Source organism: Terrapene carolina, unplaced genomic scaffold (assembly GCF_002925995.2).
Source record: "Terrapene carolina triunguis isolate 2854851 unplaced genomic scaffold, T_m_triunguis-2.0 Scaffold18, whole genome shotgun sequence".
In the NCBI taxonomy this organism is placed as follows: Eukaryota; Metazoa; Chordata; order Testudines; family Emydidae; genus Terrapene; species Terrapene triunguis.
The window spans coordinates 8,653,613-8,669,844 of record NW_020664369.1 but is presented as its reverse complement, the minus strand read 5'-3'; positions in this window follow the sequence as shown (position 1 = coordinate 8,669,844).

Genomic DNA, 16,232 nt, shown 5'->3' with positions numbered 1-16,232 from the left:
CTGTCACATATTAAGAAAATTATGAGAAATTAGATAGCTCAGAGAACTGGTAATGGGACACAGTCTTTCTGGCTGGCAGGATTTTCAAAAACACTTAGCATTGGGCTAATTCTATTCCCGCTGAAATAAATGCTGAAACTCACTCTGACTTCAATGGGAGCTGAGCTAGGCCAATACTAAGTGATACTGTGTACTTTTGAAAATCACATCCTAGTTTCTAGAGATAGGATTACAAATCCATCACCACCATGTCACTGTTGCTGGTAGTCAGGAAGCAGGAAGGCCACAAACTCAATAGGCCTGAAGACCAAACTACCTTTATCCCGTCATATGTGGTCTCTGCCGGCGAATGCTGAAGTACATTGGTGTGGACGGTGTAGGAGAGCTTTCTTTGGTGCTGCCCATGCTGTACTTTTCTATTGGCTATGTACAGGAATACAGTGGTCACAGCAGTCTATCCAACACTTCTAGTGAGAAAAAAAAATAATTTTCACAGAAAAGCAATACATATATTAAAAATATGCTGCAAATCCTCCCACAAATACAAATCCCTCCAAACTGTTTGAAACTACTACTCAAACTTTTAAAATCTGAATAATTATTTTAAAATTTAAAATAACTTTTTAAATTTAATTATTTTTTCACCAAATTCCACATTAAAATAGGAACTAATGTTAAATATTAAGTAGGTTACATAGCCCTACATTATACTTTATCAATAAAATATAAACAGTGGTACAAAATGCAACAGATGCCATGATGTTATTGACAAACAATCCAGTTTTACCCATAATTTTCTCAGTGGTCAAGAGTAAAAGGGTAAGCATGAAGCAGACACCAGAATATAGAAAACATAAACCCCATCAAATGTAGGTAAGTAATTTAATAAATAAATTAAAGAAGAAAAAAGCTGGGGAAAAGAACCATGATTGTTCAGTTGCATGTACACATCAAACATGCAAATTAGCAGATGGCTCCCCCACAAAGACAGCTAAAATCTGAAGTCCAGGAATGGTTTCCAGATGAAGTCATAGTTCTGCTGTTATTATTTAAAGAGCAGTAGTTCCCAGAATCCCTGATGGCTCTTTTGTGAGAGACTGTTCAAACATGGAGTTAGAAACTATCTCTGATTCTGCCAGTGAAGGATATGACAAGATTTAGTGTTTCCCAGAATAAGAGCTGTTGGGTTCCTTTTTATATGTTAGTTTCCAGTGTCAAGACAATTGTTCTCAAAAAATATCATTAAGGGGACCGTAAGGGACAATCCCAAACGATGTGTCAAATCACAGCTTCATCCAAAACACATGACCAACATTTAGCCTCAGGTAAAATACCCAGCTGAGTGGAACCAATAAATTTTTTGATTCAGTTTATTACTTTCCCTCCCCTGAAGTTGCCATTAGTACTTGAGGTAAAAAAAAATGCTTGTATTCTTCAACCTTGTTGGTAACCTGCTGGTTTTCCATACTCTGGTGTGCTCCCCTGCTTATTGTCTATTCTGCTTTAGCAATTTTAGCAGATACATGTGGATCAGCAAGTTGGCTGCTTTCCATGGGCTCTGGTTATACTTGAGGAGGTGGTGTGAGTTCTACAACAATTTGTTTTTCTACTGATAAAAATGGATTATTATACTTTCCATATAATACAGTTATGGTGTTACAAAATTTCACCTGGAGAATGACAGCAAATGAATTTTATAGGTTGGCTTTCAAGGAATGGATGGAAATTCCAATGGATGGAAATTCGCAGTTAAAGATAAAATCTGAACTCAATAGGGCTCCCTGCAGGTAATATGAAAGCCGTGCCTCAATGTGATGAGGTAGTGGAGCTCTGATTTTTATCTGTGAGCTCTTGTTCACTTTAGTCAGCAGTGTAATATTCTTGTCAAGCAGTATTTAATTTGAATGTTCCATTTTTAGTTTGAATTATTTTTTTTTACTTGGGAGGAAACCTTGCTGTGCTTGGGACTATATACTATCCCACTGTTATTTGATGTTAAATCTGCAGTTTCCTTTAGTGTTTTTTTTTAAAGTTTGTAATGTTGTGGAGATTACCTGCCTCAGATCCTAAAGTACAAGTAGCCTCACACGCGCTCCATGGTAGCCAGATCTCTACCCAGTTAATAGTCCTCTGTACCACCAAAGAATATTTAAATTAAGGGATTTTATGGTAAAAGAAAGTATACATATTTTAGGAAGGCTCATAACACCCTCTTAGATTCTCCATTAACGAGTTCTTCTTATGCTCTTGGTAGCAGAGGGACAGCAGGCAAGGAGAGAGACTGGGGCAAAACAGGGTTTTAAAAGCCCTGCCACTTTATATATTAGGGGTTGAATTTCTCATCTCATTCCCCACTAATTAATTCTGACTTCATAAAGATCAGTGATTCACAAAGGGAAGATGGTACCAAGGTGATCTTTATTAGTCGCTTTGCAAATCCGTGAAGGCTTTGCCTGTCAAAGGCTCCCATTGATTCATACTAATAATAATCTACAATGCATTAAGCAGTCCATTTGTATGAGTGGAGGTCATTAAAGCTCCTATGAAAATTTAGTGGAAGAAGAATTGGATGAGTTCCATTTGGACATGTTGTCTTATCCCACATAAGACATTTCAGAGTATTGTTTAAGAAAAATGTTTATGAACCTGGGGGAAGAAGGATAATGTTGTAGCACTCTCTCTAAACCTGTAAGTAATTTTGTTATATTGTTACTGTAGGCACTTTTCTTTTTTATTCATAATGTCAGGTCCCTGTTCTCATTCTCCTAATCACCAGGTTTGAGATTCTGTGCCAGGCCTCTAAGAGGTTCAGCACAGGACTCCCAACCTGGGGAGATAAATAGTTTTAAGTCATCTTTGTTTGATCCTGATTGTAGGCTACTCCAAAAGCTGGTTAGTCCCCTAGAGTAACTAAGCCCTGAAAGCCCAGCCTCCCTGGGCTACCCAGAATCTTCATAGCACTATGTACACTAGCTTGAACCCCAATATGCTCCTCCCTCACCCAGCTGCTCTCTGGGCATTCCCCCTACACCTGAGTTTGTGAGAGAGATGTTGGAAGGCAACCTTATGGCTATCTTCCTCAGATCCTGCACTGAGGGAATCCTCCCCTAGCTGGATACAGGTCATTTAGAACCCCTTCACACTGCTCTACCCTCTGACCTTGCGTAAAGTGGCAGGAGTAGGGGTGAGAATCACCCAATGGGTAACAGAGACCATCAAATTGCAGAGTAAAGGGCCAAAGTTCATAACAGTCATTTTTTGGATAGCAGTGTTTGTAAGTGTTATTTTTGTAAATCAAGCCTGTAGGTGTTAACTAAGAACTGACAAATTCATAGCTGGAAACCAAACCAGCTCACCTGTATGTTAGTTTTGTTCAAATTAAGTATTAGTCTTTTAAGAATGTATTTAGTGTTTAAACTCTATGAAAGGCTTGTAAATTGCTGCCTGCATTAATCTCACTTGTAATGGCTGTATTCCATGTTATAACGAAATATGTAAGTTTTGCTATAATTTTAAAAACGTTTGCTCTGATCTTGTGAATCCAGGCATGACAATTGTCATTCCTTCCCCACCCCCCTGCCCTTAAGGACTATCAAGATTAAACAGGCAGGGGAGTGGGGAAGGAACAATGATTGTCATACCTGTATTAAGAAACATCACAATACAAAGGATTGGTGAATGGCCCTATCACACCTTGGAAATGCTATATGCAAGGGAGCTCATCTCATGGACTGGAAGGCCATATGTAAAAGATAAAACAGGGTCAGAAGAAAATTTTTCATCCCTTTGCTGTTTGAACGCTCACAGAGAGGCAGAGAGCCCTAGGGATTACGCCTGGGTCCACCCTGGAAGACATCTTCAATTGACAGATTACCACATCTCTGTCATTGTTAGGAATCATAGATGGTAATACCTGAGTATGTATACGTTTGCTTGATTTAACCTGTAAATAACTGTTATTTCTTTTTTCCTAGTTAATAAACCTTTAGATCATTTATTAAAGGAGTGGCTACAGCAGGGGTTGGCAACCTCTGGCACGCGGCTCGCCAGGGTAAGCCAGTTTGTTTTCCTGCCGCGTCCGCAGGTCCGGCTGATCGCGGCTCCCACTGGCCGTAGTTCGCTGCTCTAGGCCAATGGGGGTGGCGGGAAGCAGCGGCCAGTACATCCCTTGGCCCGCGCCGCTTCCCGCTGCCCCCATTGGCTTGGAGTGGCGAACCGTGGCCAGTGGGAACCGCGATCGGCCGAACCTGCGGACATGGCAGGTAAACAAACTGTCCCGGCCCGGCAGGGTGCTTACCCTGGCGAGCCACGTGCCAGAAGTTGCCGACCCCTGGGCTACAGGCTTTGTCTTTGTTCTGAGATCTAAGATACAAATTGATCTGTGGTAAGTGACTGGTCTCTTGGGTCTGAATATTTTGTGATTTCTTTTGGTGCAAGTGACCATTTATCACGAAGTCCAGCTTGCCTGAGTGACAAGATAGACTGGTGAGTCTAAGGGGGACTGTTATAGTGATTCAGGAGTTCACATTTGTTACTGGGTTGGTGAAATCTAATTATAGAACATACCAGTTTGGGGTGAGTGTCTTTCTTTTGATGGTCTGCCCTGAGGAAGGCACTCATGGTTGTGAGCCACTCCAGAAAGCATGACAGAAAGTTTTACTGCAAAATTATAGAACTGAAAAATCTTCCCCATGACCACAAGCTTCATCCCTAAATCTGCTATCTGCAACACATGGACATCACAGACACATGAAGTCTACTGTTGGAAACCTACTAACATTCTTATTATGCTCCTATAACACTTCCCAAGCAACTAGACACACCATTGCATTTGCCTTTTCCCTTGTGTCTTTTTTGGGGTCCACCACAGATGACTATAGCTAATTACCCTTTTGTTCCCTCTTGCCTGCTTTCAGAAGCTGTCCCCAGGTCTGTGACAGCCCCAAAGTAGCACATGAGGCTACTCATCCTGTCACTGCATCCAACTGTCCTCCCCACTTAGTGATACCTTTGTCTTTTTCATATGCTGCTGTCTCAAAGAGAAAAGGGAAAGGAAGTCACTTTCATGTGCACTTAAGATATAATTTGTAAAAACACCTAAGTGACTAAGGAGTCTAAATCCCATTTACATTCTATGAGATATAGGCTCCTAAATGACTTACATTTTGGAAATTTTAGCCTTCGCAACCATCATGCTATCTGGAGAGACTCACAACTGTGAGTGCCAATCTCAGGTCAGATTGTCAGAAAATAGTGCAGACTATGGTGATATAGTCTATAATTAGATTTTGCTAAGCCAGTAACTAATGTGAACTCCTGGATCACTATATTAGTCTTACCATAGAGCAGGGGTTGGCAACCTGTGGCACGCGGCTCGCCAGGGTAAGCACCCTGGAAGGCCAGGGCAGTTTGTTTACCTGCCATGTCGGCAGGTTCGGCCGATCGTGGCTCCCACTGGCCGCAGTTTGCTGCTCCAGGCCAATGGGGGCGGCGGGAAGCCACGGCCAGCACATCCCTCGCCCGCGCCGCTTCCCGCAGCCCCCATTAGAAGAGGTCATCTATTCCACTCCCCTACCATTGTAGGACTTAGTTAAATTTGAGGAAGAGGCATAGATGGTTCTGTGAACAGCAAGTTGTTTTGTTAAGACAATGAATGGGATTACTTTGTATTTGTCCGCAAACAATTATGATTTTATAACTTTCATCACCTTCATTAACACGAGGGCCATCAAGAACTTCAGTAGCATTAAAGAACCCTCAGTGCACTCCAGAACATTTTGTAAAGCAGCACAAGTTAATAATCTATTTAATTATCATTTGCTTTCTGTGATTCCTTTATTATAATTTCTGATTGCCATGATACATGGTCAGTGTTGAAACCTTTCTATTCAGCCTGTTCTGACTGCCTGATTCATTTGTGATGCTACAAGCTGGTGTTTATGACAGCATAATCACTTTCATGACAGAAAATTGTAATGTCACAATTTGTGATGGCAGCTCTTTTTAAGATTGATTCCACATATCAGTGCTGAGGAGTGTGCTGAGGCACAATGATATCCCATTTTAACACCCCATAATAAACATTTAGTACACTAACCAGCATAGAGCAGTGTTCACATAAATAATATGATTAACTTCAATGAATCCTCCTTGGTTTTGTCTCCCACTTGATGAGCAACTTAAAATTGGCTGCAGAAGGAGAAAAATGCAAGAGGTGCAGAACAGGATTCACAAGGCTTATGGTTTTTCCCTCTAACTGCAACTTTGCCCCATTCTGTACAATGATAATTTATCCAAAGATTTGACATTTAAGCCTGCCTGTTTTGATAGCCTTATTTCAAATTTGACTTAGTGGTGATGTTACTAGCCAATTCTCCCAAGTCCTATGAAGTGATAAGTGTAATAGGAGAGAATGATGAATGAGTACAGAGGCAAGGATCTAGCCTAATTATAATTTTGAAAAGATCGAGGAAGAAAAGTAGTTCTTTGCCATCGGGGAAGGGGAGAAATATGAACATCTTTGAATCATGCAGCTCAGATGACTTAAAGCAATTCATAACCAACTACATAAATAGAATATATTGTCAGCAAACAGAAGTACAGAGTATCGTACCTGAAAACAGGTTTGTCAATGTATCATTTGTAGTTTAGTAGGCTTATAAAATGCATGTGTTAAATTGTATGATATTCAGAAATATAGGTAAAACGGATCTGGATGTATGACACTACTGTAAAGTAATCCTGCAGAGAGCTGCTGATCTGTATCTAAGGAAATTTTATTTACTGTCTCCTCCCCCCCACCCTTGATTTTTTTAAGATATATCACTTCAAGTTCAAGTGAATCTTGTCTTACACTCATTTTGTTTTATTTACTTTGAAAGCTACAACACAGCTGCCCTGAATATCTTTTGCTGTGGTTTGTCTTCATAGAATCACAGACTTTTCATTGTTCTATCTCTCTTTCCCTTGTGTCTGTATTTTCTGCTGAAGTGTCCTGGTTGCTGTATCAAGTGAGACCCGGAGTGCTATCTTGTATTAATATAGATAGCCTGAAACTATGCCCCTTTGTACTGTGATCCTGAGGGATATCACAAGCTTGGCTGGGTCAATAATTGGAATGGAGTCCTCCAAGGAACATCCAGATACCATTGACCAAATGGGTGACTGTACTCCTTCTAAGTCAATATTGATCAAATGCCTTATCTTGGTGCTGGAGGGATTTCTGGTGCTTAGATAATATAGTGATGAGCACATTAGAATTGTATAAGATAGGCAGATGTAAAACCAAAGTCCTGAACACTTACATTCCATAAAAGCCCTATGACACACTTTGCAAGAGAACGGACATTGACTTTGCCATCTCAGCCAATTTCCAGGACCAGGACTAATATTTACCCATTACATTCCCTTGACAGTGCCACTTGGATAGTGTGTACTTCACATCTCATCCAGAAACTGTGGTTGTAGTGTTGTGCTCTGTTAAACATTTGCTGTGTTTCAGCCCAAAGATGGCTGCACTTCATTGGTAGATGAAATTATCTCTTTGTGGGTTTGCAAAGCACAAGGAATAGGAAATAATCAGTCCTGGATCAGTGACAGATTTAAGGTCAGATACCTGATGAACGACCAAGTCTAGAGATGGTTTATGGGTACCATTGAGAAGGGGAGATTCCCACCACATTTGTCTTGCAAACAATAGCAATGGAGGTTTTAGGCTTTGATGGAATGATCTAAACATCAGCAGTAGTGGTTTAAGCTTGGATCTGAGATGGACCATAATAATGGGATGGTAGTTTGTGCTTAGATACCATGGTAATGGGCCCTGTAGAAAAACCTATGGTACACAGATGGAAGGTAAGCTGTCAGCTTCCATTTCACACCTCTGTGTCTCCTATATCTATGTGCCTTCTCTCACTTTCTTTAAAATTCAACTTCTCTCTTCACAGGGAATCTATTTTCCAAACATGCTTCCCACAATGCCTCCCATTCCCTTTCAGTTTAGAGCTCTCGCAACTCTGTGAGAGCCAAGGTTCTGAATAACTTGGATCATGCTCGTCACAGTATATACGAAAACTGTATATTTATTGTTCCCTGCTTATCCTTCTAAAGCCATATTGTGACACTGTTTCCGGAAGTGTCACTGTGACAGAGTGCAGGGAGCAAACAGGTGAGCCTGCATTCTGATCACTCAGATATTTATTAGTTCCCCTGGAGGAAGCTGATGGGGGTAATTAGTCAGTCAGGCCGGTGGGCTGAGCCAATTACCCCATTAGCCCAGGGCTGATAAGAAGAGGCACAGGAAGGAAGTGGAAAGGGGAGAGGGAGGAACAGGGGCTAGCTGAGCCTAGCCACACAGAGACTGAGGGTATGTCTTCACTACCCGCCGGATCAGCGGGCAGCGATCAATCCAGCAGGGATCAATTTATCATGTCTAGTCTAGACATGATAAATCAACTCCCAAGTGCTCTCCCGTTGACTCCTGCACTCTAGTGCCGCGAGAGGTGCAGACAGAGTTGACGGGGGAGCTGCAGCAGTCGACTCACTGCAGTGACTTGCCACGATAAGTCGAGCTAAGTATGTCGACTTCAGCTACGTTAGTCACGTAGCTGAAGTTGTGTATAAGTTAGATCGATTCCCTCCCCCCCAGTGTAGACCAGGGCTCAGAGTAGGGAGACTTAGGTTTCCTTAAGGCCCTGGTGAGAGGGCCAAAAACTAGGATAATATTGTAAATAGACTGTTTCATGGGGATCATTGTGAAAAGGGTGGAGGGAACTTAAAAGAACACGGTAAAGGCACAACCAAGGGAGTCTGTGCAGTTTCTGGGAGGAGAAGGCTGGAGAGGAGCCATGCTCCATGACAGTCAGGTAGAGCTTCCAATAAATATGCACAATGTGACTCTTTGATATAGATGCTAGCATTTTGAGGGCTACCAGTGAATATACTGATGTGACCCATTTCCAGCTCTTTGGTTACGTAATGAAACTATTTCTTTTTCAATTCCATTCCTTCCATTTATTGCCATTATAGTCCCCAGATTTCCCTAGTGATCTACTACACTAACACACCACATCTCTATTGCCATAGCTTCAATAGAGTATGTACCTTGCTCTTGTACAGACGTTACCTTGAAGAAAATGTTGCTGGAAGAGAAAACTGTAGTGTTACTATTGAATGTCAAACCCAGAAACTCAAAGGTTCAAGGTTCCTTACTTCCTCCACCGAGCCCTGTGCTTCTAATAAGTTTTGGTTTAGGTGTAGAGATGGATTCATGATCTGAAAGTTACTGAGCATATGAGAATGCTGGGAGCAGCTCTCTTTGATATAATATATAAATAGCAGAATTCCATGATTAGGCAACTATTATACATGACCTTGTTATACATGGATGTGGCATCCATGTATAACAATTTGTCCTGCCAGTCAAAAATCTTGTCAAATATTGATTTGACTTCAGATTCATGTATAACAAGATTTTTGATTGACAGCTGAGCAACTGCCCAGAATGAAAACAAAACCCCCACTGATTTTAAAAGCTGAAACTGCCAGCTGGCAAGTTGGCTGTCCATAGAATTTACCCACAGATGCACTATCTTATAACTTTAATTTTATATTGAAAATCCCCATATTGGGAACATTACAAAGACTGGATTTAACTTCTTAATAAAATTTTAAAGATAAAAGCTAAAGTAGCTTGTGTTTAAAACATGCCATAGAAAGCTATGTCTGGCAGTTTCAATTTTAGCACAGAGACAAGGGGTATCAAGTCAGCAACAAGAGCGTGGAGAGGCAGAACAGAATTAGGGTAACATAAGATAGAAAAAAATATTTAAAAATACGAGATTTTAGAATCCAGGTTTTATCATAAATAACAAACATTGTCGTGACTTATGAAGTTGGCAGACACTGGACCAGAATAAAAGCCTTGTCATTTTTGGTTGCTTTTCTATTACAATATTTATGCTACTCTGAAGAAAAGCTTTCTGGATTCTAGTGATTAGCAAGAGGAAGCAGAGGGAAGAGCGATGTCAGCCTTTGGAGGAATCTGTGCAAAGGAGGTTGTGGCAGGCAAGAATAAGAAAAAACAAGCTATAGTGAAGAGATTAGGCATTCATCATTGAAGCTGCCACAAAACCCAAACCAGTCAAGATGAATATTCGGCAACAGAGAATTACTCATGCAGCATCAGTCATTGAAAGCAACCAAAGCTTTTAACTGCAGAAATCCCATCCACAACATAGGGATAGTTATAAGTTTACCTTTAAAATACACAGCAGCTACCTACTTGTGCTATGTTTCCAGGCAACAATGAATGGACTCATGAATGGACTCAAGAGACCTTCAGCCCTAAGACATAGTTCAAGGCCTGTTAGAGGTTCAGCAGAGAAAAGGCTAAAGAAAGCAAATCTTCAGATCACCAATGCAGTGGGAAATGCCTGATGCACTCCAGTAAATTAGACTAATTGTGATCAGCAGTTTACTTCCATTGACATCAGTGGGCTTTCGATTAGGCTCTAAAGGATCTGGTGTACTATATAGGCTGGATTCACCAGTACATTGTGGCTGCTTTGTGTTATTCTGGTGACCCAAAGCATCCACTACCATGATGTAAAACAGCCATTAACCTAGCTTAGCTTGTTGGATAAGCCAGGTTTATGGCTGCTTTGTGTTGCTGGAGTAACACTCAGCACCCAGATCATATCAATAAATCTGGTTCTATACCTTTTAAACACATATAAACATGCACGATCAGTTCATTCTGTCTTTAGCTTCAGTTTATCCCATACCTCAGAACACTTTAAAAACATTAAGAGAGCCTTAGATTACCACTGTGTGATATTTACTGAAGATGGGTATTATATCTTTTAATTTGGGTAAAGGATGGCACAGAGACCTGATAATTAAAAACCGATGCCCTCTTGTATATTAAGTTTTGTGTGTGCAATTGTACTTCTACATTTTCACTTCCAGTTACAGTGATTGCCCATATAAATAGCTAGATGGATGCCACAATAATCTACTATGTCCAATTGCAAACATAGGCACACAGAAATGCACGTACACTCAGTCCTCTCCTTTTGAATATCAAGTCCAGATATGGTATCTAAAGGACTTGCCCAATGTCAGTCAGTCAGTCAAGTGCAGAATTGGGAATAGAACAGGAGTTCAAAGTACTGACTTCTAGTCTTCTGCTTTAATAACTAGATATAATGGTGCTCTGTTATGAGATAATAATTCATGAGTTGGAATAGGAGTTACATTTGTCTCCTATACACCCCCATATCCAAGGAAAGGGGGGACATAGGAAACAATCTTTGAGTGTGTGTAGGGTTTTTGTTTTATTCAGTGTAATCCACTATTAATTCCAGGAATCCTAAAACCTGTGGTGTTGTGTTAACCAGCACTTTCAACTTCAGCCTGAGCCATGGCATCTATTAAGTGAGGGCTTTGAAATCTCTACATTTGAAATCACTCTCAAATAAGAGAAACTGATAAATCTCTCCAGCCTGGGTATATGGCTGCAAAAGGCTTATTTTTTAAAAAGGAACTGATGTTTTCTATGAGTTGAGGGTGGCTTCACCCCAAGATGCTGCTTGGGGGGAAGGGATAACTCAGTGGTTTGAGCATTGGCTTGCTAAACCCACAATTGTGAGTTCAATCCTTGAGGGGGCCACTTAGGGATCTGGGGCAAAATCAGTACTTGGTCCTGCTAGTGAAGTCAGGGGGCTGGACTTGATGACCTTTTGGGGTCCCTTCCAGCTCTAGGAGATAGGATATCTCCATATATTATTTTTTATTATTATTATTCCAGAGGCTTCAGACTACAGTCAAATGTCAAATGTGGCTGAATAGAATAGAGATTTCGGTTCTTAAAGCATGTAGTTACACCTCTACCTCGATATAACGCTGTCCTCGGGAGCCAAAAAATCTTAGCACGTTATAGGTGAAACCGTGTTATATTGAACTTGCTTTGATCCACCGGAGTGCACAGCCCCCCTCCCCGGAGCACTGCTTTACCGCATTATATCCGAATTCGTGTTATATCGGGTCGCATTATATCAGGGTAGAGATGTATATTCAAACACATTTTAAATAAAAACATGATCTGACATCAACTGTGCAATTATATTGGGTGAGATTTTGGACATTGAAGGTGGAGGGAGGCGATTAGTATGTGACACTTGCTGAACTATTGCAGAACACATAGTTACTAAGAACTGGGGGGGAGGGGACTCTCCCATCATCCTGGAATAACTTGTCAAACCTGATTTATTTCAGACAGGAGAAAACTTTACAGCACAAACCAAGACAAGAGTTATGCTAACTTTCTGATATATATGCCAACATCCTAATCAGACAGGGACAGTAGCTGCAATAACTTTTGTCTTTGGATTATATGGCCCGCATATATTGGAATATGGACAGATGTATTGCAGGAGTTGCCACTGTATGAGTTTATTTGGGGTTTCTTTTGTTTTTCCGTACTGTGGGACTTTCTCTTTCATTTTTTGGGTTATAACATCTGTCAGTTCTGTTTTATGGGTTTGTTTGTCTATAGAAAATGGAAAAAAGTAATGATTGTGCCAAGAGACCTCTTTTTTGAATCAATATCAATGTATCATTTTATATGATCATGAAGAATAGTCTTTTGTGACTTGCTTACAATAAAGACAAAGGACCCAATTCTGATCTGGCTTACACCATTGTAAATCAGGATTAGCTCCACTGAATTTCACTAGTGTGAAATGAGTGAGATCAGAGTAAGGTTCAAAGTTTTTCAAGGCCAGACAGAGTATAAAAGAACAAACTCATAAACTCCAAATATTGTTTTAACAGCCAGTTATTTAAAAACAGGTTTTAAATCTCTGTTTCCCCTCAAAATGTTTTAATTGGCTCTAAGTGGAATAACACACTCTAGGCCATGCAGCTGTTGTGAGAATACCAAGCTTCTCATGCCTCCCTATGTATCCAAGCTGTGCAGTTATCTCATACCAGCTGTGCACGCTGCCTCATGTTATTAACTCCAGTAGGAAGCCTGGGGAGTTGCTGAGTGGCCTCTACTTCAACAGGATCCTTCTGCTGGCTTTGTCAAGGCCTTGTGCATTAAGTGGACACTTCTGAAACAAGCCAGTCTCTTAACGGAGAACCTCTGGCAACTCAACTGAGAAACAGAAAGGGTGGCCATTCTTCTCCCTATCCTACTTAAGGCTCATGCTGCACTGAGAACAAGCTGGAATAATAAGTGTAGAGTTCAATGGGAACATCAGTTTTGGCCTTTTTAAGAGGGAGACTAGCCCCATGGTTAGGATGCCAGTCTGGACTCAAGAGGCTTGGGTTCAATTCCTTACTCCCCTCCAGACTCCTCTATAACTTAGGGCATGTCTACACTTCAAGCTAGAGTAATAAATCCTAGACATACCTGAACTAGCTGTAATGATGCTAAAAGTGTAGATGTGGGAGGACTTAGATGCCCTGAGTCTGTACCTCTCTAAGATGCTAGGAATATACTTCGGTCAACTACCTCTTCTGGCTACCTCTATTTTTAACATGGTAGCTAGATCAGAGCTGGAGTGAGTATGTCTCCTCAAGCTGGAATTTATATCACTGATTTGAAGCTAGATATACCCCAAGACTCTCTAGATCAGTTCTCCATGTATGAAATGAATATAATAATACTTTTCTATTTCACAGGGGTGTTTTGATGCTCCATACATTAAAGACTGCGAGGTGCTCAGAACCAATGGTAATGGAGGTCATGTAAGTACCTAGCAAGGTGCTCAGAACCAGTGGTGATGGAGGTCATGTAAGAAGTGTTCAGTATTTAGAATTTGCTATTTGATCTGTATGACTGGTCAGCAAGTCATGGTTCCCTGATTAACTGGCCTAACCTTTATAAAGAGAAGCAGTGTGTGACAAAAACATTGGGGTGTTGAATCTCCCAATGAGAGCGTGGAGAGAACTTTAGGGTGATAGATCAGGAAATAAACAGGCCTAGGAATTGTAAGGATAGGTAAAATCTTTTCCTGTGTTTGCATAGGAAAACATTATATTTGGCTAGGTATGTTGACTCTAGTTTTAAAAAGTATCTGGTTCCTTTTCTGACTGAGGGAGAGAAAAAGCAGATTGATGAGCAGTCTAACAGACTTTGCAAATAGTTTTCTGTTGTCATGTTCATGCCAAGTAATTGCTATGGCTATTGCTGTGGCACCAAATTTATCTTTGACTTTTCGGTCAGCAGCCCTGTTGACATGATCACAGATACCTATGTGACCACAGGATTGTACACACAACCATTTATTGTATGGGACGTTGTTGAATACAGTTGAAGTTGTCCACAGGCACTAAAGTGTCTAGTTTAATATCTAGCTATGCTGCTCACATCTTGCTCCATGTTGTGGGGATGGAGCATTTCCAAAGTGCAGTCTGTTTTCCTGTCTGTTGCTTATGCTGAGTGTTCCCTTAGTTGTATTTAGATACATAGTTTGAAAATCATTGACTTTCTCACTCTCCTATTCTCTTCCCACCTCTAACATTCTTGTTCCCAAAATATCCAAAGCCAGGTGAAGATGTCTGTATGAATACATTCCTCCATATGTGAATGCTCTTTTTTCTCCTAAATATTTGTGTGAACTAAATTCTGTTGGCATGAATGTTCTCACTAAAGTAAACCTGAAAGAGTACATCTATGGCTGGAATGAAACATGGTTTAAATTATGTGAAAATGCTTTGGAATGATTCTCCCCCCCCCCCCATTATTTGCCTGTGTCTGATTATATGATGGTTACTCTGTTTGTCTACATAGTTACAACACTACTGAGCCTTATCCATTAGTTTGTAAAGTGCTTTGAAATTTCTTGACCATGAACAACACTATGTAAATTGAATTCCATACTGCTATGGACAAGACTGAATAAATACCCCTGTATTGTTGAAGACATGTTGTGAGTGAAAGCCTGGTGCCAGAATTCAATGGCTAAACTCCCATTGACTTCAATAGGGTCAGGATTTCATGCTCTGTGTGTATATTGGTTAGGTGTTCCTTCGAATTCAAAGGCAAATTCTTCAGCCACGATATTCACTTAAATACCATTCAGATGATGGGAGCTACACTCATATATTAATGGTAGAAAAGGCATACTTTGGGGATAAATGGCCTTTATGTAACCTCATTTTATAGGTCATGTAATGTGATTCAAAATATATGTAGAGATCATGTTTAAATGTTCCAGAAATATGTTTTATCAGACATTTTAAAAAGCATAGAAAATAAAGAAGAAAATGATTATTTTCAAAAGCATGGGCCTAATCCCTACTCCTATTAAAGTCAATGATAAAACAGCATTGACTTAAGTGGGAGTAGAGTTAGGATGTGAGATGTTTGGGTCTCAACTAGGCCAGTAAGGGGTTCCATCACGGCCTGCCCTGTCAGACGGATGCCTTTCTGCTATGCCACCTTGGTTCGGAGCCCTGACACCAATAAGTTTGCCCACAAACACAAGGCCTCACCCTGGCTTCCACCAGTCTTGCAGGGTCACACTCACAGCCCTTCCAGTCCCAAGTCTCCCCAAATCTGTTCTCCCTGAGTTTTTAACTACCAGGCACTCAGACTATGTCTCTCTGGTTCATCACCCCCAAAGGCATGAATAAAGAAGAAAATGATTATATCCAAAAGCACTTAGCATTTGCCTAATCCCTGCTCCTATTAAAGTCAATGGTAAAACAGCATTGACTTAAGTGGCAATAGAGTTAGGCTGACACGGAGCGCTTTTGAAAATTCCATCCTAGATAGTTTTATGAAGCATATGCCAGGTATAAAAGTAGCAGAGAAGTGTTCTGAGGTGAATGGCATTCTTTACTATGGGCATTTCATGTACAATTGCCTCTTCTCAAAAATTATACAGGCAAAATAGCTCAATATAAAATAATATACCAACTCAGAGCTTGCAGATTGCCATGTGTTTTCCTTTCCTCACTAGTGAGTTTACATCTGGGTGAGATAGTGAAACAGGTTTCCTGTACCTCTAGTTGACATTCACATGTGTGGAATTGGCTTTCCATTCTGCACGGTTAGTTTTACTGGTGGGCAGGAGTGGAATGGGCTTCCCTCTGCTACTAGTGAGTTTGCATGTCAGTGGAATAGGCTTCCTTAGAATAATAGAATATCAGGGTTGGAAGGGATCTCAGGAGGTCATTTAATCCACCCCCCTGCTCAAAGCAACCCCAGACAGATTTTT